The following is a 27,188-nucleotide window of genomic DNA, read 5'->3' as shown; positions in this document are numbered from 1 at the left end:
GCTTAAAAAAAACACATCTCTGAAAACGGTCAGTACAAGGACAGGGCTTACAATGACGGAAAAGGCAGCCAAGGTCCAAAGAAAAACATTAAAGACCTTCAGAAAACCTGATAACCTATTGTTGAGGACCACTTTTACAAACAATACAGGAAAGTCTGGCTCCTTGTGAAATATATAGAGTGAGTGGCTCAAGTCTTGTGCACATTTCTGTAAATTGATCGGGAACATGTAGTATTGTTGTTATACACATGTAGTTTTATATGTCTCAAAAAAAGGGTTTGGAAAGGCTAATCATTAATAACTGTCAGGCATGTGGAAGACATAATGGATATATGCATTTAGAATTTGATACATACAGTATCCTTGATAAAGAAATGCCACAGAAAGCGACTGCAAAAATATAACTCTGCTGGTAATGATTTCACTGATGGTACATTGAAACGCTGGCTTCTTTTACCTTTCATATTATGAGCCTTGCCCACAGACAACAGAAACTTGTAGGCAGGTCTAGACAGTCGCCTGTTTGTGATGGAGGCAGCTCAGCTTTGGCACTCGGGATACAGTATGTAAAGGAGGTGACAGAGAAGAGAAGACATGGAAGGCAAGGAGTGTAAAGGGGCATCATAATAAGTGAGAGGTGGAAGCGAGAAAAGTGTCAGAAGGTTGGTGAGCACTGTGAATGGAAACACTGGCCCTGCTTGTGCTGTCATTTCTGCAGACTCCCTGAGGACAACATTGTTTCTGGAAGCCTTAGCGTCCCCCTGCCGCCAGTACAAGACATCCTCTCTGTGGCCGTGGCTGCTAACAGACGCTATCAGTCACACTGGCTCAAAATCCACTCCCTTCCAATCTCACCTCTGCTGTGATGGCAACTGCTCGAGCTTGTCTCACAAATCTGCTCCTCCGTTTGCTCTGCAAGCAAAGATATATTTATACAGTCACAAACACACACACACAAACACACAAACAAATTCTCGTGTCACTTTGCCAGAATCAAAGAGCACTCCTAGTAAATTTGTTTCCGTCTTGCTTTTTAACTAATATACATAAGCAGTCGTGTTGTTACTGGACTCAACCTTTGATCTCAGAGCCAGCTATATATAGCGTAGACCAGCAAATGGTCAACACTCAACATTAATCAATGACTTTACATGAACTGACCTGATTTTGAAACAGGGTTTATCTTAATTGTAGTCGATCTGAAGGTTTGAATGCCTTGTCCAGAAGGGTTTTTGAAAAATAATTATTAACAAATATGCAATTTCTTTTTTGGTTCAGAGCCACTTCATTAATAAAAAAACATGGCAAACTTTTATATTAACAACATTTTCTCTGAACTATGAGCCTTGGCTCCTCTTACTGTTTTATTTGTTTCTTTCCCTGCTTGCTGTATGGACTACAAATTAAGCTTTACACGCATAATATAAATCCCAGTGTAGTTTCACATGAATATATCTATAGAAGACTTTATCACAAGTTTGCCTGTTGAACTTATCTCCCCTTCTCTTTCTCTCTTTCTTTCTAAACACTCAGCTGCTATTATTTATTCAGTTTGTTTGGCGGGACTCAGTTGCCGCGGCAGCCTCGGCCTGGCAGACCTATCGAACTGTGGCATAATAGATGTGATACATCAATGCGTTTGAGCTGAGAGCCTTTAATTAGGCCTTCCTGCGCGTTTCATCAATCCCCCCCCTCCGTCCTCCTGGGATTTGGGGGAGGGGTGGTGGTGATACAGAGAGACCTCCTGCACTGCATGTGAATCACTGCACCTCTACCTCCCCAGACCGTTCTTCTGCCTCCTCAGTAGGTTTTTTGTCCCTGAAAATATCCAACCCCTAGCCTTCTGTCCTCCACCCTACCCAGCTCATTGCCACACACGTCTACAGGGTCAGACAGCATAAAATGCAAATCCTCACTCGAGTGTCAATAATTAAAACATGTCGCCCTTCAGGATTTGAAAAGAAGTGGCTTTCTTTCAGAAAGCTGCATTCAGTATTGCCTGAATGATTGAAAAAAATGAATGTGGCTTTATATCGGCAGCAAGGTGGCCAAGTGGTTGGCACTGTTGCATCGCAGCAAGAAGGCCCTGAGTTCGACTCCACCATCTGTGTGGATGTTCTCCCCGTGTTTGCATGAGCTCTCTCCGAGTATGCAGGCTTTTCTTTTCTCACAGTCCAAAAACATGAAGATAGTGGGGTTAGGCTAATACTAAATTGCTCAATGGTGTGAATGTGGTTGTGCGTCTCCCCCACCCCCACCCTGGTGCTGTAGGATAAGCAGATGAGAATGTGGCTTTATGTATGTGCATGTATTTGTATTAATGTGCAGCCATGACCTTGCTCCCCAGGTGCTGTTGAATAGTGTCATGTTAGATAATCACCCAGTAGGACCCAGTGGTGACCAGCAGCTGAACTGCAAACACAGACCATTCTCCTGCTGATTTTGCCATTTGCTGTTTACCATTTCTAGTCATTCGCTTTTCACACGAATCATCATCATCAACAATATCTGACATTTAGCACCAGCTGAAATATAACCACACAAAACTGAGAAGCACAAGCACTTGAGACAGAGGAACAACATGAGGGTCACGGTTCTTCACCTTTCACTGCTGTATGTTACACTATATCACTGACTAGACATATTATTGATTCTTAAATTTAATTTATGGATTAACAATATGTGTAATAACACATATTGTTATGTACATGTCGTACATGTACATGTTTCTTCAGAGGGTAGTGAGTTAGTCTTAGGTTAAAAACCATCCAACGGATGTTCTTTGAAAGTACCTCTTCTATAAGTACCTATTCTGTCTGTGTGTGCTGTGGCTGTGCCCGTCCAGGTGAGTCATTCCACTTCCTATTAATCCCACTTTGCAGGCCGCGTCTCAGTTGAGAGCACAACAGGGGGGCCATTCATAAGATAGTCCTCAGGGAATAGGGGTGAATATGACTAAAATAAATATGTGCAATTCTAGACACACACACACTCTCACAAAAAAGCATGTTTTATTGTGGTGCGTTGTAAACACACAAAGAGGCGGTGCAATTCAAAGAATGAAAGAACGTGTCTCCATCTATCCATTCTCCTATTCTCTTATAAAAAAAATATTGTACAGTACTGTGCAAAAGTTTATAGAAATATAAACAATTGTTTCTTGGCCCTAAATGAATTCAGCAGCAGGACATTAAGAACTATGTTCAGTGTAAAGAAGAACAAGAAGTACTGGAAGTGATGGTCCGGCCCCCACCCTGATCTCAACATTGTCGAGTGTGTCTGGGATTACATGAAGAGACAGAAGGATGTCAGGACACCTACATCCACAGAAGATCTGTGATTAGTTCTTCATGATGTTTGGAACAATGTACCAGTCGAGTTCCTTCAATAACTGGGTGCAGGGTGTACACTTTTTGAAAGCATTCTTTGTTTACAGCATTTTTTCTCACCTGCCTAAAACGCTTGCACAGTACTGTATGTGACACCAGGTATTTATATTTAACGGATGAACATAAAAGCCAAATGTTTTCAGAATTTTCATATTTCTAAGTCCTATATGGACTGCAGAAAGCAGTAAAATGAATATTTTAAAATAAAGTAATTTTCTGTATTATTTTTTGAGGGATGTTTTTCTGCAGTTGTTTAAACATGCATTTAGAGTTCATCGTTTAGCTATCCTATAAACTTCCAGAAAAACTGGCAGAAAATGATCACATTTTGTATTTTTACCTTGAGTTAAATAAAATCTTTTTTAGTTCTACTTTAACTAGTTTTCTAAATTACACAAAAAGTAATTTATCACTTTAAACGCATTCTCACCTTTAGTTAGTGATTTTGTTTTTCATATTTGGGGCAGAGTGTTTACAATATCTTCAGGAGCATCAGGAAAACAGCTGAAATTCAGAGATCTTCCTCATGTGAACGAAGCATCAGTCTGCACACAGTGAGAACAGCTTTATACCCCCGACTAACTAAACCGTAAACACAGTGGAACAAGAGCATAATTCTTTATGATAGAGCACGCATAACAGATTAGCTAACATACATAATTTTGCTACTGTAACTACAACTGCTTCTCAACTTCTGACACACCCGCCCTGAATGTTAAAGCGACATTCAGTGAATATGAAAGTGAAGTGACGAATACACAAGGACGTGTGCAACAGAAATTATACTTTTAAGTAGGTTTTACTCTATACTCTATACTCTTTACTCTTTACTCTAAAGGTTAAATATGTTGAGTTTCACCTATTCAGAAAAGTGGTAAAATTAACTAAAATAAACAAAATATAAACTAACATCCTTTAACTTCTTAACAGCAAAGCTGGGAATCATTAAAACGTTTTAAAAAATGCAAGCATTTTGCAACCGATTGAAGATTGACACAAAACAGACTAAAATGTAAATTAGTAGCACGGTTAAATCACAATAAAAACTTGTGGTGTGCAGGTGGTTAGGTGGGGCTCATTTTAAAGAGTGAAATTCCACTTGCGCTTGTTGAAAAGTGGTAAGTTTTTTACTCCAGTCAGAACCCACAAACATCTAAATACTGAAGTATATGTACTGTGTCCAGAAACAACATTAGAGAAAAACTTTTCATTACTCCTCTCTATGGAGAAGAAATTTTTGAATCTTTTTTTTTGAGTAGCTTGGACTAGAACTGCTAAAGCTTGACAATTTATCCATTTTTGGTAAATATTACATAAGATAATATAAATATCCCTTAGGTATTTTGATGCCTTATCTTGAGGGAATGGGCTTTTCACCAGTTCATTAAAATGTTTTTCACTGTCACTGAGCATTTGGAGGGTCTGTAAATGTAAATGCGCTGCCTGCTCTGTGAACCGCTGTAATCAATAACTTTCCCTCAGTACATAATGTAACTTTCACAGTCAAGATTATTTAAGGCTGTTTTAGGCCGCCATGGAAGCAGATCCCATTTGAGAAATAATGCTCAAAACAAAAGCTGAGTTTGTCATACGCTTACTTCGTGTTCCCATGCTGAGTAGTGTACATACAATATAATACGAGCCTTACTGTAAATAGCATAAAAGTTCCCATGCTGTGAAATGAGGCACACTTAGAAAAATGGAAACCCTGGAAATGGTCCAGATTGAACGATAGCACTAAAACTCTCTATATAGCTTAAGGGAAAAGCTTCCGCTGTCTTTCATATTCCCCCTCCATGATCATAAAGATTTTGGTGTGACACCAATACAAAGGCACAGAAATTGAGAGAAACTTGAAAAGCACATGTGACAGCAGTGTGGTCCAGTTGGATGGGAAACGAAGATCATTGTATAGAAAGCTGATTTAGGATTTCGGGAAGGAAAGAGAAAAATGGTTGGCATGTGGTTCACAGCGAACAACAGATGGCATCATTCTGTTATCCTTCTTGTCAAGGATGCAAAGTATATTTTTCTTTTTGCTGAAAAAAACATAAATGGCACACGGACAGCCAGCATGTATACACAACACACTGTACATATGCACACACTAAATTCTATATGGTATTGTTTTATATAAATATTATATAGTAACTTCACTTCACGTGATGGACTGCCCACAGTCTGTTAATTCCACAGAAGCTAATCCCTTCAGTCTCTGCTAATATATCCATTACATGAGTGATGCTCCCACAAGCCAGCCCTAGTCAGTAAATAATTCTGGTTAATTAAAGCCAAGACATCCATCTTTGCCTTGGCTTTGTGTGCACTGTGCGAAAGGCATGTTCTATTAATAAAACAGTGGTTATCACCACTGTTGATGTAGTTTCAAACCTGTTAATTAGACTGTAGATTTCAAATGGAAATTAGCGGCCAATAATTCATCAGAAAGGGGGAAATGACACTTTTTTTTTCTCCTGTGAGGGTAGACGCATCTGAAAGCACACCAGCAGAGGATAGCTTAGTAAAATCGACACAATCAAGTCAACAGCATCATCAAATAAGCAACTGCATGGTTAAATCCAAATGTATTATTGATTTTAAAAATGGTTTTTAGATCTGTTCAAATGTTTTTCCTTTGTGGTTCAGTGTTTGTAAGTAATTCGTATTTATAGAAGGCTTAACATCATTTATCTCTGCCAGTGCTTAGCCTTTGGTCTTTCAGTTTTACAAAACAATGTTTTTAATGCTAAACAATATTAAAATTATGTTTGCCCAGTTTTCTGTAATCGTGTTCTTTTGGTTTCAGACTGAATAAAAGTAACTTTGGATGGAGGGACATTTCTTTTATACAATCCAGTCACCCTAATATGAAGGGCCTTGAGGCTACATAAATAAAACTAAATTGAACATGTCACTATTTTTTATTTAAACTGTTTCTAATCTACACTACTAAACACTCTCAAACACTATCTGTACATTATGTTTATCTTCCCAATATACAATTATGTGAAAAAGAAAGTTGTCATTGGAGTCTATGCAGACCTATGAAAAACTGAGTATACCTTTACTGCTCATATAGGAATTCCAGCAGGACTTTTTCTAGAGTATTCAGGTGTGCGCTAACACAATGCCACATGATTTTTGGAGTTGTGCACTTCCTAGCAATGTCACTATGGTCACCATACAATCTGCAAAAAACCCACGAGCAGCATCTAAGACTCTGTAGTTTTGAGCTAGCATGTTAGATGACAAGACCTGGGCCCCTTGCAGTCACTGAGTAAATTGTTCATATATAGCACTTGTCTTCTCTACCTGAGCTCTTCAAGTGATTTATGGAACTTGCCTCATTCACCCATTCATACAACTGCTTTTTTCTACACGTTGTCTACATAAGTGCTTTCTATCTAACATCCATACTCCAGTGGACACATCGAAGAGAAACTTGGGGTTAGTATTTTTCCCAAGGACATTTGGCATGCCGACTGGAGCAGCCAGGGAGCAAATCACCAACCTTCCGATTAGTAGATAACCTGCTCTACCTCTTAAGCTACAGCCAACACTCAACCATAAAAAAGTCAAATGTGAGGTTATTAGTGCAACAGCTAAAGCTTGGCAGAAACAGGGTCATGCAAAAGGACAATGACCCAAACACAGCAGCAAATCTACAACTTCAACCTGTTTGAAATGCCGTGATAGGACATTAGGAGACCTGTGCATGAATGAAAACCTGCAAATCTCAATAACCCGAAGCAACATTTAAGCAAAGAGCTGGCCAAAATTGCTCCACAGTGATGTGAGCAGCTGTTAAAGTCATACAGAAAATGATTGCTTCAATCATCGTCAGTCATCAATACACTTCAGGTTACCAGATTGTTACTAACTTAGCAAAAGGACAGCTTTCCTCCACATCTTGGTCTCCCAGTGCATGCACAGCGTTGCCTATTTATCTCTCTCTCTGCATCGCTCGAGTTACACAGTGCAGGAAGTTGCAGATTGTGGGTGCACACCGTGTGAGATACAGAAGAAGGAGACATTTTGTTGCTTTCCGTTTTACATGTGGATACTTGCAAAATCAGTACAAGTACAGAAAGAAAGAAAGAAACCTCCCAGATGCCCAACTCTGGCAAAGCTTCCAGTATTTCACGTGTTATGTGAGGCAGCCGCCACATGTCATATAATAAAATGAAGAATCACAGTCTTTTATCCATAGGTTTTAATAGACACACGGGGGCTTGTTAGCAAACACTTGACCAGTTGTGATCTTTCATAACTTTGTTTCAAATTTCCATTTAATTTTCGCAAATGGGAAATTATACCCAAGAGGGAGTAGACAGCATTTAGATTTTCTATTAAATACTAAATTAATTTTGTATGCTGTGAAATGTTGAGATTTTTACCAGCATAGTGTCTTCCTAATATACCAGAACCACATTTATAACGCCCCCAGGGCATTGCGCCAAACAATATTATACTCCACTGGTGAAACAATTAAGTGTGGAAAACACATTAGGTCTTTCTGACTGTCTCCTAAACAAATTAACACATCTATCTATCTATCTATCTATCTATCTATCTATCTATCTATCTATCTATCTATCTATCTATCTATCTATCTATCTCCCTCCCTAAAGAAAACAAGAAATACATTTAAAAAAGAAGAATTACAACTTGTTCTCTTGTCTTCTAAAAATCCCAGGCCTTGACAGGTTATCAACATTACTTGTGTAATCTCTCAGTAGTCAGTAGCTGGAACATTGTGCTCATCAGTTTATATGCACGTCTTTTACAGGTGGTGAATTTAGGAACAGAAGTAGAATATTGACCAGTAAATAATTAAATTAAAGTCAAGGTATGCGTCTTTACCTTGATTTTGTGTGCAGACTGTAAAAAAAGGTATTTTCTATTGTTAAACAGAGGTTTTGGCCAATGATAGAAAAAAAGAATCTACAGATGATAATGAAAGGAAACTGAAATTACCTTCAGGGATTCTCAGAGAGAGACTTCTCTTCTTGACAACTATAGGTCTATTGTTATAGTGCAGTTACTGTTATCACAGCGACTGTGCTGTGTCCAGCAAGAAGTTATCAGTTTAGCTATGCTAGGGAATAAAACGAAATATGCTCATGCAATTAGGATTCATCCTCTAGGCACCACTGATATCTATCAGAATGGACAAAAGTGATATTCAGACAGATACACTAATAAGGTTTCTAGGGAATACATTACAGACCTATTTCTATAGACGCTGTATAATATATATTTAATGTCACAATCTTGAAAGTCTCCTTAAAAAAGCTTGTGTGCTTAGCATCAAAATTACTTTAAATGTAGACTCTCCAGAGCTTTGATACAAAAGGAGTGTGTTATTATAAAACAATGTCTCTGTGTGACAGCAATCAGCAATCAGCAGTTGGAAAATGTCAATATGTCTAAAAATTAGAAGTGATTTTCTCATACTGACGACCCTCTCCACAGGGAAGATGCTGCTAATGGAAGTTTGGACTGGATGCCTTTGTAATAGTGATGCAAGCATCATGTGAAGTAGAAAAGCAATTCGTCTTTAAGATAGCCCTCAACCTTAGAGCGAAGCATTATAACTGCAAGTATAGGTATTTTTTAAAAATCCCTGTATGAATGAGTGCTGTTGTCCAGTTGTCGCTGGTAGTCCTGCAGAACTGTGTTTCTATTGATCACTGTTTTGTACGGTGGCCCTGAAAGGCCAAACGGACTGCAACTCAAGAAAACACCAGCAATAAGAAAAACGCTGCAAAAGCACACAAAACACAACGGAAATAGGAAAAAAGTAAACAGAAATTGAAAAAAAAAAGATCTCCAAATGTACAAAGGAAGTGTTTCTGGGGAGACAATACCCGAACAGACCAGTTGCAGGAACCAAAACATGCTAGGTAAGTAATGATTCATATAATACTGATGACGGATTGTGTGTAAGTGTGTTAGCCTTACTATTAACCTAAAAATTAATAGTTAGGCTACCAACACACTTACACACACTTTTCTTTCCTCACAAAACCAATAGATCCTCCACTTCTTTGAAGTGTCTCCCAGCGCAATTCTTTTTTTTTTTTTTTTTTTTTTTGTGTGTCCCGTTTGGATCTTTAGCCATCAGAATTGTTGTCTTAAGGCCAAGAAAGATGCCAAGCAGATTTATTTTACCAAGTGGATCATCATGGCCTTGCCATATTGGTCCATTTGATTGACCTTTATTATAATTATGAATTTATTTTATTTTCGGTTGCTACAAACGGGACAGACATAACTGGGGGATAGGACAGGGAGAAAGAATGAAAGAAAGAGAGGGAGAGAAGGAAAACCAAAGGGGAGAAGAGACGGTGAGAAGGGGGGGAAGAAAGAAAAAAAAACAAAAAACAAACAAAACACCTGGGTCACCTGTATGGAGAAAAAAAAACAGTAGAGAAAGCAAACAACAAAGAGCAACATAATAAAAAAAACAGCACCATCACAATAAACTAGCAAGCAGTAGATATCAGTAGATACTAAATAATAAACGATATTCTGCAGCACGCAAGATAGACAGCGCACAATGTGCTTTGAGGCAGCAGCCAAGAAAGGTGTAGTCCGCGTCTGTGAACACCCGTGTGTACACCTGTGTGCATACCTGTGTGGATCAGCACGCTTGTATTCCAAAGGTTTCTCCATGTAACGATCTGCTAGGGAGTGTGGGGAGCCATAGCCCCGTCCTCCAGGGTATGAAGCAGGTATGGAGGAGATCCAGGCCCCAGATATCCAGAGGCCCCAGAGTACAAGGACCCGAGGAGGACCACCAAAGGGGGGGAACCGTGCCACCCTCCTGGGAAGAGCTGAGTAGAGCCCCAAACGAGAGGTCACCCAGCAGCCACGGAGCAGAGGCCAGAGGGGGTTGCAGTGGCGTGCCCGCGGGCTCTGCCGGCAGCCAGCTGTGCCAGAGAGGACCGAGCTTCAGGCCCAGAGGCCTGAGGGCACCCCACTCCCCGGAAGGAGCCCAGCCGGGCCACAGGCGCCAGGCCCCGCCAATCGGCCACCAGGAGTGAGCCGGTACATACATGAACGCATGAGCGACAAGGACCACCAACGACTGTGGGCATCAGCCACCGGCAGGGAGTGTGGTGAGGGGAGATAGGCCTCCGTACTTTAGAGGGCCTGAGATGTACCCAGAGAGGTTGAGTCTAAGACCCAACCTGACATTTCGACACAGACGAACAGGCGCACGCAGACACAAACGTGCATTCCCACCCCCATATACACAACCAAATATTCGGCACTCACCCAACGTGTAGACAGACACAAATAGACACTGCACAGACAGTCAGACTCCCCAAACATGCTCTATATCCCAGGTCCAGGTACATCTGCCCTCAGAGGGGCAAGCCGCACCTAGACCCAGAAGATGTAGCCCTTCTCTCTGGGGTGGAGGCAAGCGGACCACTTCCTTATCTGCAGTAGCAGGGAGGCCCCGCATCCCAGACCCCAGTCTGACGGCCAGCACCTCCTCCCAGCCCCCCAGCCCTGACGGCTGAAGACCTCAAACCTCCCTACGCCCGCTCATATATAGTGTTGCTGTGTGCTGTTCTAAAGTGCATTTAAAACTCAGGAGAGCATGGTACTAGCTTCCTCTCAGAGAGCAGCACGGATCCTCCCGAAAACCCTTAGTGTCTAAATGCATTTAAAAAAGCGCCAGAGGTGGGTTGGAATACACCGACCATCCTCTGGATTGGATGCTGTAAAATGTGCCCACCCCCAAGGCCCTATATGTATGTGTTATGTGAGAGTGTGAGTAATGTGGATGTCTAGGTTGCAGAAGTGCCTCCCCTGCACCCTGGTGACATACCTGCACCCCAAGCCCTGCGTGTGTGGGTGGGTGTGGTAGAGCGGGAAGAGGGAGGTAGCTGAGGATGGGGAGGAAAGAAAGGGAGGGGCAAGCGGCCCCTCCCTGGGGCCAGCTCCCCCGCTGACCCCAGTAGGCACCCCCACACTCTGGAACCCACCAGGGCAAGGGGACCCAGGCCCATCCGGACCAGGGCCCGCAGCAGCAGCACCGCCCAGCCCCACAGAGTCCGGGGCAGCCCACCCGACTCCACCCCAGAGAAAACTGCACCCACCCCATCATCCAATCATCTCCCAAACTACACAAGACAATAGACACCCAGGTTGAGTTCACTCTCCACCTCTCCTATATCTCTCCCCCCACCTGCAGAGTGAGCTCCTGTAGTGAGGAGACCACCTGCAAAGATATAACAGCCTCCCCACCAGTTAGAGAGCGCAATTCTTAGCATATTTTGGTTCCTGCAACTGGTCCGTCAGGTTATTGTCTCTTGTGCTTTTGGAAATCTGTTTTTTCCTATTTCCATTTTAGTTTTTCCTATTTCAGTTGTGTTTTGTGTGCTTTTAGCAGCGTTTTTCTTATTGCTGTTGTTTTCGTAAGTTGCAGTCCATTTGGCCTCTCAGGGCCACCGTAGTTTTGCTTGGTCACAGGTGGAAAGGCCCACTGAGTGCTCTTGCTGAGTTCACTCCTGGGAGGGGCTTTCCTGGGATAACACCTTCCCTGCACCTGTTTCTCATTCCTCAATCAAGCATGTTGTACTGATTGTAATCATTTTTATGTCATTTGTCAGCCCCTCATCTGGATTCAAAGCACCTCTGAAGACTCCATGTCAGCAGCCTCCTGTGCTCCTCAGCCTTAACCTCACAATCCTAGTATTGGCTCTCTGTGTCTAATTAAAAGGATTGCTCACCTGTTCACCCACCTGACCACTCTCGCACCAAAACGTCTCTGGATTCTTGGTTTGCTACCAGCCGCCCCCACACCTCAGACCACCGTTCTCTCAAGTAAAGCAACTCTCATCAAACTGTCCACATTTTGCCCATTTCCCTCTGATCGCCTGTTAACTCCCTGCGTCCTCCTCAACAGAGTCTCTGCATGCAGATCTGCAAAAATGCACCCCCTCACTGGCTCCCATCTTCTGTTTTTTTGTTCAACAACAAAAGATGAATTTAAAGGTTTTTGGTCATATTTTAGGTCATTTTGACCCAACTTTCTTTGAATAAAAAATGATGAGACAACACAGCGTGTATAAGATATGACCTGAAATCTGTCATCTGTCAGCTTCGTCTTTCTTTCCTCCAGAATACAGCGAAAAATAGTGAAGGGGTAAAACTACATGCGTTACATGATGTTCATTTCAGCAGTTACTGAAATATTCAACCTGTCTGGTACCAACAACCATCCCACATTCAAAGTCACATGAATCACCGTTCTCCCTCCCTCATTCTGATGCTGTGTTTGGACTTCAGCAGTCCATCTTGATCATTTCTACATCGCTACATACATCAAATTGCTATTATGTGATTGGCATATTAAATATTTGTATTAATGAGAGGTTAAACAGGTGTACTTAGTCAAGAGGCAAGTGTAAATTTTACTTCTCTTGCAGAGGAAAAGCATTAATGACCCTGTTATCTGTATTTACCTGGAAAGGAGGTCCTGTGGTGTATTTCACTGGTTTCTTTTTTAAGCTGTAATAATCAAGCTCTGAATTTCAAATTACTTGTATGTATAAGGTGCTAATTGTACTGCAAACTGAGTGAATGTTTAACTATCATACAGCAGTGAAGGATCATTGCTGAATGTATAAATAAGCAGCTGCATATGCCTACATTTTCCCCTAAAAAGGGCTGCCCTGAGTGGGTAAAATATTTGCTAATGTGGATTTAACAAAGTAGTTACAGTAAAGTATCTGCAACATTAAGGTGACAGAGATAAATAAGTGTCTTTTTTAATGACTGCTTTCATTATCACTTATTATAATCTGTTATATAATTTAATATATATAAAAGAAATAAACTAAAAAAAACATCCCTTATTAAATGGTGTTTGCATCAATTCCCTGTCTGTCTAAAGAATCACAGACACTTTGACTTACACAGAGAAAACAGAAAAACAACAAAACACTGTAAACTATTCATGAAAAGAAATGTCAACTCTAAAGTACTTACATCACCACAGCTACAAATGTGGGTCATATTTGCTTGGATGCCAGTTAGCTGAATTTGTTAGCTCCTTTCATGTGTCCATCATATTTTTGTGAGCTTCTTTTGGTTTATTCCTCTAAGTGCAGCTTGTCTGTATTTGCCATTTGGGGGCAAAAGTTTCTCCTGATATGATAAAGGATTTTGCTACTTTGGTGACACCAATAATATACCAGCAGTTCTCCTTCATGAAAAATGCTGCTTATTAGCAGCCAGCCTACATGTAACACATTGTTGTAGAAGAAACAGACATCTGCTATTTTCATGATAATTTATTAAAAAATATGAAATGCAATCTTTTATTTTTTATTTATTTATTTATTTGCTCCACATGGACAAAAAAATATCTTTTTTTGTGACAGCCAGCAAAAACTTTTAAACAAATGTATTCCAGTTGGAAGTGTCTTCCTTGCCTGCACAGAGCATTTTTCTGTTTTGTAAGACTTTTCCAACAAAACATTAAACTGCATTAAACTGTTCAACAGTGTCAAATTTCTTCTTATAATAATAATAATAATAATAATAATGATAATAATGGATTGGATTTATACAGCGCTTTTCAAGGCACCCAAAGCGCTTTACAATGCCACTATTCATTCACTCTCACATTCATACACTGGTGGAGGCAGCTACGGTTGTAGCCACAGCTGCCCTGGGGCAGACTGACAGAAGCGAGGCTGCCATATCGCGCCATCGGCCCCTCTGGCCAACACCAGTAGGCGGTAGGGTAAAGTGTCTTGCCCAAGGACACAACGACCAGGACAGAGAGCCCGGGGATCAAACCGGCGACCTTATTCCAGTTTTTCCTTTAATACCGTGGATAAATGCTTCATATTCGCAGCAGGAATCTATTCTGAAAATGACTTAAGCAAAAAAGGAAAGAAAACAGAAAAAAAAGATAAATAACAGCTAAGACAACTAAGAAAACAACTTCAATTAGGCCCTTAGCAGTAAAGTGACTCCGGCCTGCTCACTGCTATTGTCTGACACAAAACCAGTGCCAGGGATAGGCGTGAAACACTGCTCTAAATCAGCGGTCCCCAACCTTTTTTGCGCCACGGACCAGTTTATGCCCGACAATGTCAGGAAGAGCTGCAACTAACATTGGTGTAGCCCCTCCCATTCCAATGAAATTCAATTAACTACCTATTGCCGTATAACAGCAGTGTATCTATAACCCATATAACAACTGTCATAGATTAGCAGCAGGAAAACAATAATGAAAATATCAATAAAATGAACACAATCAGTATATCCACTAAATGTCTCCCACTCTTTCCCCTTCTTAAACACACTTGGAAAGTTCCTCTAGGACTTGGATCATAAGGGCTTGTCACATGGTCATAGACAGATTTTCCACTTTTGCCACTGATTTGCCAGCATAATCAAATGTGCACCTTAAATCTCTAATATTTTCTCACAGCTTCAACAGGATCTTGTGACTCACGGCAGCAACACACAATCAAAACAACTACAGCGAGTAAGTAGGTTTTATTAACGACCCATACTTCAAACACGAGTGTGAAAAAATTACTGTTTGTTGTTTTCAGACGTTACAGGGCGTCCCTATGACTAAGAGAGCTGCATCTCAACCACTCAAGCATCAAACAGTGTAACAGCACAGCACATGCAAATGCCTAAAATGCCTCAACATGACAACTGAAATGCCCCTGCTATGCAAACATAACTATTCACAAATGCACAATCTGAATATTCTTATTCTCCTTTTGTCCCAATGTACACAAAAAATGGATATCCAGGTGGTGCGCATAAAAACCCATGCATTAATCTTTGTGAGTGTTTACAAACTACTGTGAGAATGTGTTGTTTTGCTTCTTTTTAAGCCCCCCCCCCAACCAAAATCCCACCCCATCCTGTAGATGAACACTTCACCATGGGAACAGAGATGTGTGTGTCTGTTTAACACAATAAAGAGGCGACTAAAAGACTTGCAGTGTCTTTCCTAATGAGCCTTGTAAGAACTCATGCTGTTTGATGTCTAGGACTGTTTCATCCAGCTCAGACACTGCCTCCATTGCCCCCCTAACCCTTTCTGTCCAAGATTGGGACTGGCAGGATGGCACCCCTCTGCCCTTTGTCTGCCACCCACCAAGCCTGACCATGTTCTCCATTTCATTTACCTTATGCTTTGCTCTTCTGCCAGACCAGGGCCACAGGCCAAAACACAGACAGATGAGAACCTGCAAGGTACCAACCCCTTGGGATTAAAGCAGGCAGTTAATTCTGTTTGCATTTTGACAGGGTGTTTTTAATTTTACCTGCCAGCAAAGGTTTGTTCAAGTACTCTCTCTGGACCTCTGTCTACCGTGACCTATCATTGCCATATGGTCACAATTCCCAGAGCTCACTACAGAGGGACTTGGTGGCGTTTAAAAAAAAGTCACCCAACATATGCTGATGTAAGTGAAAATAAGATTCTGCTATTCAAGGCTTTTTTTTGTGCTGTGTGTTGTCAAAACATTCATTAATTTTGCTTCCCCTTTTAATTTGCTATCATTTTTCTCTTCTTTTATGTATTTATTATCTGAGGCAGTAAAAATTATTAAATCACACTACTATATGCATAATTGTTTTTGGGTTTTTTTTAACATTTTACATATGTGTATTTTTATCACTTATGTTGCAAGAGCAAAAAGAGCAGTAAGTAATTTGACAGGATTGTCGAGCTGGTAAACACCTGAATGTGTGCTGTCAAACACAACCAAACTATTGCACCAGCTAAGTAGCAACATGCTCAGGTGATGTTAAAGGTGTTACCAGGAATTATCTGCCAATTTGTGCTGCTTGTTTGTTGTGTTGTCACTAAATGAAGCAACGACTGTGAGTTGGTTTAGGCAGCACAGATCAGGTGCACTGCTATACTCACTTGACCTCTACTCCACACACACTCAGCAAACTCTTTTAATTATGGCTGTGTTAATTATGGTGATGTTCTTAATGGCGGTACTTGCTCTGTGTTCTGCCTATTTTTTTTTTTTTTTTTTTTTGCGTGGCTGTGTTCAAAGCTCACCTAAAAGCTATGCTGCTTTTTGCAGCCACTATTGATATTTAAAAAAAACAACGCAGCATAGGCCATATCAACGCGATTGTGGCATTTTTCGACGGCCAGCTGACTGTAACATTAGCCTGATTGTGCCATTTGTGAATTAGAGTGCTTGCCTTGTGTCCCCACCCTGCTATCAGCAACACTAGGTGAACAAATACAATTATTGTAATAAGTTATGGTCAAAATTTCATGCTGTACCTGGCCTCTCCTGGGTATTTTTGTTTTATTGTGATGGTTACAGTCAATTCTGGCTTAATTGGCACTTTAATTTGCATAAGAGTGCTTAAACTGACAACATATGCATTAATATTTTGCATGAATTTTTGATGAAACTGTATCATATATAACATATACGTTAATGTAACACACACACACACACACACACACATACATATATATATATACATATATATATATATATACATATATACATATATACATATATATATATATATATATATATACACATTAGGGGTGCAACGATACTCGTATCGATATTGAACCGTTCGATACAGTGCTTTCGGTTCGGTACGCATATGTATCGAACAATACAAAATTTGTAATTTATTTTATCAACTTTCCTTCTGACGATGCTGTCTGTGTTGAGCGCTCAGTGAATCTGCGTTCGACTACTCCGCCTAGGGTCGACAGTGCAGCCTAGGCGGAGTAGTCGAACGCAGATTCACTGAGCGCTCAACACAGACAGCATCGTCAGAAGGAAGCGCGCAGGGCAAGCTAGCGAGACAGAAGTTAAGCTCTCCTTACAACATGGACCTCCCCCACCCTCATTCAGATCTGGCGTTTGGAATTATTTTGGTTTTCATGTGACGTATGACCCTGAAGGTAAGCGAGTCATGGACTAAAGTAAAACAGTATGTTGGATGTGCCATGCAATGCTCAATTACATGGGTGGGAACTAGTGTGTTAGCGCAGTTAGCTCGTTAACGTGTTGGCCGTCTAGCCCCATGCACGGGGCGATCGGCGGTAGCTCGTTAACGGAGATTTGCCGTGTTGTGGCGTTAAGGTAATTTCAACGAGATTAACCTGAAAGCACTAGTGGGAACACAACGAATATGACTGCACATTTACGCCGACATCATCCTAGTGCAAAGACAAGTGGAAGCAGAAAAAAAACAAGCAAGCATGCTACTAACTTTAGCCGAGTCATTTAGACAGCTGTTTAATATGCTGCTGAGAATATAGCCCAGAAGAAGCGGATAGTATAGCTTTTATTTTGGAAAGAGACATTTCTCTGTAATAAACTCTCTTTTCCAAAGATGAGTGATTCCTCAATCAGATACAGGGCTCGCAATATCGCTAGCCCGACGTCCCGGGGCTAGCGATTTTTTCAGTCGGGGTGCCAAAATCTATCTCTGCCCTGCCCGTCGGGCTATTGTAGGAAGGACGTCCCCGACGTCCCCGACGACCCCATTACCCCACACAAAGTCCTGCAAATGTCCAGGTGCCTTCTTTTGGCGCACCGGCCGGTCACGACCGGCGGGGGAAAAGTCACTCGGGTCAGAACATGGGGTGCCACCATCATCCCACTTCTGACACCAATGTGGCGAGCTCAGACAAGGAGGAGACGGAGGTGTCGTTTGGTCTTTCTTCCCGTGAGCTAGCCAGTGAGCACAGCCGCTTATTGACATCTGCAGAAGAACACTGCCGCTAGCTAACTGCTCAGCGCGGCAACCGCACAGCAACAACAACACACAGGGCGCCCTCTGACCCCGGAAGGACACACCGGTCGTGTCCAAATTCATTGGCTGCATCCTCCTGAGGCCGCATTTGTAGACCGATTACGTCACAGCGATGCGCCGAAGGCTGTCCAAATTCGTAGACTCCTCCGAATGTAGCCGACAAATGCGTCCTCCTTTTCCCCGAATTTGAAGGATGGGTCGGGTGTGTCCTTTGTGGCCTACCATATCCCAGAATTCATAGCGCGGCCCAGCCAAACTCCAGTTTCCAACAATGGCAGCCGCTACTAAGTTTTAAAATTACTCATACTAATCTTTCTGGGTCACAAAAAACTGTACAAACAGAACCCCGAACAGCCCTGACCCGCTACAATATGCTGCTGAGAATATAGCCCAGAAGAAGCGTATAGTATAGCTTTTATTTTGGAAAGAGCCATTTCTCTGTAATAAACTCTCTTTTCCAAAGATGAGTGATTCCTCAATCAGATACAGGGCTTGCAAAATCGCTAGCCCGATTTTTCCAGTCGGGCTACCAAAATCTATCTCTGCCCTGCCCGTCGGGCTATTGTAGGAAGGAAAAATATATGTCAATGCTTTTGCATTCTTTCGGAAATGTAGCTGGGTAATTATGTCATTGGCATCGGTGAGCCACTGTCAATATGTGACATATTGAAATCTCGTTTGAATTTGCGCTTGTTTTTTGCTTTCACTTTGCAATCGCGCGAACTGTGTATAGAGAGCGACAGCACTGATCTGTGAGTGATGATAATTTGTGCACCAATTCCTCTGACATCGTCTTATCAATCGTTAGCTTACTATGCAAACATGACAAGTGAAATCTCCCGCAGCAAGCTTAAACATATGAGAGGTTGATCGCGCAGAGAATCACTGAGCGTTATGTGTGTGTGTGTAAAAGCAGCAGGATATATATTTTAGTTCTGCTGAGCCAAATAAGAGAGGTCAGGGTGAAGAAGTGACAGCCAAAGAAAAGCTTACCACAAAACGGAAAAGTTATGACAAATCAGACTATAAGGCAAAAAGAAAGTGCAGCTTTATGGTTTCATGGACAAAAGAATTTCTGTGGCTGCAATATGACGAGCTATATAACCGGGGCTGCACATAAGTGGTCCGCAGGTGCGCATTCGCTGTCAAAATAAAATAAAAAAAAACGCGCACAAGATATGAAGTTGCAACGCGTGTTTGCATACATAAGATTTTCTGGAGGAGGACAGACATTTGTTTAAAACTCTTAAAGATGTCGAAGAAGCTCCTTTAAGCAATTACTTTGGTGTTCCTCTACCTCCAAAGAAATGTCAGAAGGAGTCAGAACCACAAAAGAAGCGCGTATTCTCGGAAAAGTGGTTGCAGGAGGTGAGCTGGCTTCAAACAAATGATGAACGCACAGAGATGTGGTGCGGAATGTGCCGTGAAAATCCTACTCTAGCGGACAAAAACAGTGCTTTTTATATGGACGCAAACGTGCGTTGCAACTTCTTATCTGGTGCGCGTCTTTTATTTTGACAGCGAATGCGCACATGCGGACCACTTATGTGCACCCGTGTAAATAACATAATGTTCTGCCGGGTGTGTTGTTGGTTTTCTCTCGATTTCTGAGTCGACAAGCGCCTTTGTTACTGGGACCAGTCATTTTAAGAAAGGCCCCCATTAGAACCCATGAGAAATGCAAGAAATGCATTATTGCTCAGTCTGCAATATCTTTCCCAGAACAAACACCAATTGCAAATAACATACTAAAAATAAACCTGAAAAATCTGTTTAGAACAGCGTACTATGTTGCAAAGAGTGAACTACCACTGGCAAAATTTAGCAGTCTTTGCAAACTTCAAAAATCAAATGGCCTAGATCTTGGTTCCACTTGCCTCCCGTGACTTCAGTGGAAATTTCAAATTCAGGATCTGACACAGACTGATTCATGTCCTACACAGTTCTTACAAGTTCATAGAAATTTCTGTTCAATTAGAACCAAGTATTTGAGTTGATGATTGTAATTTTTATACAATGTTGTAATTTGTTTTTCAACAATTTTTTGATTAATGTTTTGTTTCCTTTACAATATTATACATTAAAGTATAATATTGTAAAGGAAACAAAACAGGAAACAAAACATCAATCAAAAAATTGCTCTCTTTTTTATTCGGGCTACTTACATTTATTTTGGGCTACCAAAAACTGAAGAGTCCCTGCCCGAAGGGCTACCAGGGATTTTGAAATTTTGAGAGCCCTGAGATATATTTATTTTTTTAATTAGTTTTGTTTCAGCAACATTAAGTTTAAAAACTGTACTTTTGAGTTAAAATATATATTTATAATTTTAATAAATGACAAATTAAAAAGGCATGAACATTTTTTTGTATCGAAAAAATATCGAACCGTGACACCAAAGTATCGAACCGAACCGAACCGTGAATTTTGTGTATCGTTGCACCCCTAATATACATATATACATACATATATATATATATATATATATATATATATATACACATTAGGGGTGCAACGATACTCATATCGATATTGAACCGTTCGATACAGTGCTTTTAGTTCGGTACGCATATGTATCAAACAATACAAGATTTTTAATTTATTTTATCAACTTTCCTTCTGACGATGCTGTCTGTGTTGAGCGCTCAGTGGATCTGCGCTCGACAGTGCAGCCTAGGCGGAGTAGTCGAACACAGATTCACTGAGCGCAGGGCAAGCTAGCGAGACAGAAGTTAAGCTCTCCTTGCAACATGGCAAATTGAACCTCCCCCACCCTCATTCAGATCTGGCGTTTGGAATTATTTTGGTTTTCATGTGACGTATGACCCTGAAGGTAAGCGCGTCGTGGACTAAAGTAAAACAGTATGTTGGATGTGCCACGCAATGCTCAATTACATGGGTGGGAACTAGTGTGTTAGCGCAGTTAGCTCGTTAACGTGTTGGCCGTCTAGCCCCATGCACGGGGCGATCGGCGGTAGCTCGTTAACGGAGATTTGCCGTGTTGTGGCGTTAACGTCATTTCAACGAGATTAAGGCTGACAGCACTAGTGGGAACACAACGAATATGACTGCACATTTACTCCGACATCATCCTAGTGCAAAGACAAGTGGAAGCAGACAAAAACAACAAGCACGCATGCTACAAACTTTACCCGAGTCATTTAGACAGCCATTAGCACACGATTCTCCTTATGGGGACCTGATATGTTTAATATGCTGCTGAGAATATAGCCCAGAAGAAGCGTATAGTATAGCTTTTATTTTGGAAAGAGCCATTTCTCTGTAATAAACTCTCTTTTCCAAAGATGAGTGATTTCTCGATCAGGTAGATTAATTTTTTTATTACTTTGTTTTTTCAGCAACATTAAATTTAAAAACTGTACTTTTGAGTTAAAATATATATTTATAATTTAAATAAATGACAAATGAAAAAGGCATGAACATTTTTTTGTATCGAAAAAATATCGAATCGTGACACCAAAGTATCGAACCGAACCGAACCGTGAATTTTGTGTATCGTTGCACCCCTAATATATATATATATATATATATACACATATTCAACTGCTTGTTCACTGCATATATCATATGGCAGCAACTCAGTGTAGGCAGATATGATCCAGACGCCCTGGTGAAATTCAGATCGAGCATCACCATATGGAAGAAAGGTGATTTAAGTGACTTTGAATGTGGCATAGTTGTTGGTATCTGACAGGCAAGTTTGACTGGTTTCTTAACCATGACTGTACTCAAATGTCCTCCACAGTTACCAGAAATGAATCCAATAGAGCACCTTTCGCATGTGGTGGAATGGGAGAGTCACATCATGAATGTGTGGCCAACAAATCTGCAGCAACTGTTTGATGCCAACAAACTTTCTAAGGAATCTTTCCAGCACCTCGTTGAATCTATGCCATGAAGCATTAAGGCAGCACTAATCCTGCTGAGCTCTTGTTGCGTTCATGCATGGCATGCAGTCGCACTCACTGGCAATCCAAGCCTATATCTATGTCCTGTGGGTCATCTGCCGATATGAAACAATGACTGATGAGAAGTAGTGGCCTGCTTCAAGCCGTTCATTAAGGATTATTATTTTCTGCTAAGATGAATGTGTCAGCCCACTCTTCTATGTTAGGTGGATTGCTGTGTTTAGATTCACACATAGTTGTTTCATAATTAATACTATTAAAAGTCTAATAAGCTGTTATTAACACTATAAATTTAACCCTTTCAACAGTGTTTCCTGGTGCAGGGTGGTGTGTGTGTCTTTGTGTGTTTTTAAAATTAAGCTGATCTGTCAGTCTGTTATCATAGCATAAGAGGAATCTTTACTGGTAGCTATTTTACTCCTTCATGAATGTCTTTCACCAGTAGGCTGATAGCTGCTGATGCTCTGATGCTTTCTGGTCGGGGATATCTGAGCTTCTACACCTTTGTGATGGGGTGTGTAGCGTGTGTGAGGATGGGCTGCAGTTTGTTCTCTTGTTAAGAGGTGTGCTTCTTTCAGTCGTCTCTAAGGTTTTAATGCTTCTTTGAAAGGGCCTTTCTCTCTATTATTTTGGCATTCCTCTACCATACAATGAGACAGCTGGCGAGAATGTTCTCAATAACATGTCTATAGTCCTGGACAGAAGGCTGATGGCTCAGACAGGCTTTATTCAGTCACCTGACAGAACTGAGTTTCTGCTATGCTTTCTCAAAAGTAAGAAAGTTTTTTCTGACAAACTCAGATTATTGGTGATGAACAGGATCAGAAACCTAAAGGTGTACACACGTTACACATCAGTACCTTTAATCAGCAGAGTTGGCAGATGGTTTGGTTTGCTCCTAAAATCCAGGTTTAGCTTCTTGGTCTTGTTGGTGTAGAAGACAAGACTGTCTTCTTTCTCTTGGGTAAGCATCTCATTACCAGTAATTTGATTTATGGTTTCTCTTGATAAGTCCCAGGATGGTTGTGTCACCTGCAAAATGAAATGCAGCTGAAATTATGGGTGACTAGGCAGTTATCAGTACTGAAGTAAAAGAGACTAGGCTTGATAAAGCAGTACTGGAGGCTTCCAGTGTTTAGTTGTTGTTGTTTTTTTCAGCACTGCTGATACTGCTAAACGTCAGTAGTCTAGCTATTGGAAGTCTTTCTATCAAAAATTCTAAAATCCAGATGCAGGTGAGAAAGGTCCAGAACAGCTTTGCTGTTAACATATTGGGATAGACAGCGTTACAACTGAACTATTGTCCAGACAAGAAAATCAGTCTTATCAGTGAGACTGGTGAGACTGAGAGGAGAGCAACTGCCAGAGGTTTGTACATCAACCTGTTGAATACGCAAAATTAAATGAACTAGTCACTTGCATGATTGAGGAGCTTCATAGGTGCTGACGTGAGCACTACATAAGGGAAATATTTCTTGAGATTTGTATTTGTCTTTTTGAGAAAAGTTGCACAGAGTGAAAACCTAATCCAACATAGTATTAAAATATGTTTTTGTACAGCAAAAGTTTTCAGAGCTCCAGCTGACACTTTATCTGGCTCTGTTGCCTTATGGGGTGTAACCTGAAAACTGAGATCCTGTGTAAATCTCATCTGGAGAGTGATCTGTCCCAGACAGCATGGTATGGGTTCCTTAAGTCTTGAAGGGGTTATCAGTAGATATAAATGGCATAGTCCATCTGAAAAGATGCTGTACCTATATCATTTAGCTGCCTTTATGAAAGACATTCACACTAATATGGAAGAAAGAGAGACAGACAGAGAGAACGTAACCCTCCTGGCAACCCACCGAGCCTGCTGGAGTGCCTGCAGTGAAATTCCTGGATCAAGTACTTATCCAGACTTATGGACCAAGGAATGCTCTTTAGGACCATAGCTATGCCAGTCCACCAGATATCAAAGGCTGCACCCATGCCACCTAACGTCCAACAGCTTCCTAGGATGTGACCTAAAGACTTCAATCCAAAATTAAATCCAGACGAATGCCATGGAGCACACATGGTCAGTTAGAAGCTTAGAAGTTTATAAAGGTTAGGGCATCTTTGACCAATGAAGACCACAAAATAACTCTCTGAAGAACAGTTATAGTGTGACTACAGTCACGTGGCAGGTAAACTGTATTGAATGGGCCCATTGGATTACCTGAGAGCAGGCAGGCGATGGTAGGTGATTGAAAGATCGGTTCTCATCCCAGGATCTGGCTCATTCAGCTGAGTATTGCAGACCCAAGAATGAATTGGATGGGTTGTAACTCAGAGACAGAATAAGGAGTTGAATCCTGGTGAAATCAGGCTTAATATTATTGGGCAGAGCTATTATGTAATTATGAAATTAAACATAAAAAAAAATCGGGGGGGGGGGGACTTGACGAGCATTCAGCTCCTTAGTTGCTTGGAAATACAAAAAGTTTTTGTGATTAGTACATACAATGAATAGTGGTTCTGCTTCTTCCAACCAGGATCTCCAAGAATACCACAGAATCAATATGAAATTCATATTTTTCTCCCTTGACAAACAGTTTGTTTTGCAATAAATGTTACTCTGTCTTTTGATGCTCAGAGAGGGTTTTGGAAATGATGAAAGTATCATCCAAGTAGACAAAGACAAAGTAACTGAAGAAGTACCAGAGGACATCTTTAACTATGCTGTGGAACAATACTGGTGTGTTGGTAAGTCTGAAAAGCATCACAAGATACCCAGAGTGCCCCAGGTGAGTGTTGAAAGATGTTTTTGATTTATTTCTCTCTTTATCTGCACCAGGTGGTAGGCGTTACAGAGATCCAGCTTTTAAAAAATGTAATTGTAATCATCTGCAATGGAAACAGAATAAGTAACAGATTGAATTCTATCCTGTTATCCTATTGTGAGGTCAGTCGATAATTGAATTATGGTCTTTAAGCACTGGGTGGCATAAAATCAGTGGTGTCCTTGTTGTGTTGGAGATAAACAGACTTGTGATTGCTCGATAGGAACAGAAATACAGGTCAAGTTTTTTTAGCAGTATTTGCAAGATGACTATGTAGAGCCGAAACCTGAAGTTGCTCGGGCAGTATTTAAACCATTACAGCCATGGCCCTGTGTTTTGCCTACCCAGAGTATAAGTCAATAAAGTGGACTGTTTGACCACAATATAACTATTTACCAGATGCGATTCTTCTTTGTCTTACACAAAGAGGGCCATGTCCTTCCCTGCTGAATAATTTTTGTCTTCCTTTCACCGGACAGGTAATGACCAATTGCACACAGGTGAGTAGATTACCAACCATCTCCAGGTATGTGAATCAGAATGGTGGATACACATACACAAACATACACACACATACTGTCACGATCTGGTACAGGGATTCAACGCAGAGCGGTAAGGTATCTCCAAGGTGTGGTTTATTTACAGTGCAGTGCAATATATGTACAGTGAAGGGATCCAAAAACTCCGGGGGGAATCACAGGGTAACTCGCTCACGTCTTCTCCGCTCACACTCACACACTTTCCCGTAGCAGGGAGGTCGCAGGTCCGGGGGGGGAGATCTGAAGCAGACGAGAAGGCAGGTCACCAACAAATCACAAGTCACGGATATGAAGCACAAGAGCTGTGAGAACACTAACGTTAGGGGTACAATCATCCAGCGACGAGAGGATCTGTGTTCCAGCCTCAAATAGTGCTCCCGGTGATGATGGGTGAGTGTTGTCAGGTGTGTGTGTGGGCCAAGGGCGGGAGCCCACAGTGAGCTCCGCCCAGGCAGAGAGGGAGAAAACAGCAACAGCAATTGTAGCCTTGTGGGGCCGACCGGGCAGGCACGGAGACCATGACAGTACCCCCCCCTCAACGGGAGCCTCCCGGTGACCCACCAGGCTTACCTGGATGCCTGCGGTGGAAGTCCCGGAGCATGGCAACATCCAGGACAGCAGCTCGAGGCACCCAGGAGCGTTCCTCTATCCCGTAGCCCTCCCAGTCAACCAGGTACTGAAAACCCCGACCCCGGCGCCGGGAGTCCATGATGCGGGTGATATTGTAGACCAGCTGACCATCCACGAGCCGGGGGGGCGGCGGGGCCCTGGAGGGAGGGCACAACGGGCTGGAGAGCACCGGCTTGACCTGAGACACATGAAAGACATTGTGAATGCGCATGTTGCGCGGCAGCTTGAGGCGGACAGACACAGGGTTCACAATGGCCTCAACGGGAAAAGGGCCAATGAACTGAGGAGACAGCTTCTTCGACTCAGTCCGTAGCGGCACAAAACGGGTAGCCAGCCATACTTGTTGACCGATGGTGTACACGGGGGCCGGTGTCCGGCGACGGTCAGCGAGGGTCTTGTTCCGCTCCTTAGTACGGAGCAGGGCAGCCCGAGTCGTCCGCCAGGCACGACGGCACCCGCGGAGGTGAGCCTGTACAGAAGGAACGGAGTGCTCACCTTCGATGGCCGGGAGCAAAGGTGGTTGATAGCCCAGGGACGCTTCGAAGGGAGACTTGCCCGTGGCGGAGGATGTGTGGCTGTTGTGGGCGTATTCGATCCATGGAAGCTGTTCACTCCAGGTCGATTGGTTGTGCGAAGTGACACAGCGGAGGGCAGCTTCCAGCTCCTGGTTGGCCCGCTCCGATTGCCCGTTACTCTGTGGATGGAAACCGGAAGACAGACTGACCTTGGCCCCCAGTGCGGAGCAGAACTCCCTCCAAACACGGGACGTGAATTGCGGCCCCCTATCCGAGACGATGTCCTCGGGGATCCCGTGAAGACGGAACACATGGGAGGTGAGGAGCCGGGCCGTCTCCAAGGCCGAGGGGAGCTTCGGGAGGGCGACGAAGTGTGCAGCTTTGGAGAAACGATCGATAATGGTAAGTATGGTGGTGTTACCAGCGGAGGGCGGCAGGCCCGTGACAAAGTCCAAAGAAACATGGGACCATGGTCGAGCTGGTGTAGGGAGAGGCTGCAGAAGACCCGGTGGAGGGCGGTTCGAAAGCTTATTCCGGGCGCAGGTCGAACAGGCGGCTACATACTCCTTGG

This window comes from Diplotaxodon limnothrissa, linkage group LG1 (genome assembly GCF_057381915.1).
Source record: "Diplotaxodon limnothrissa isolate DT_005_m linkage group LG1, D_limnothrissa_male_GT1.1, whole genome shotgun sequence".
NCBI lineage: Eukaryota > Metazoa > Chordata > Actinopteri > Cichliformes > Cichlidae > Diplotaxodon > Diplotaxodon limnothrissa.
The sequence above is the reverse complement of the archived record's forward strand: the minus strand, read 5'-3'. Positions refer to the sequence as shown.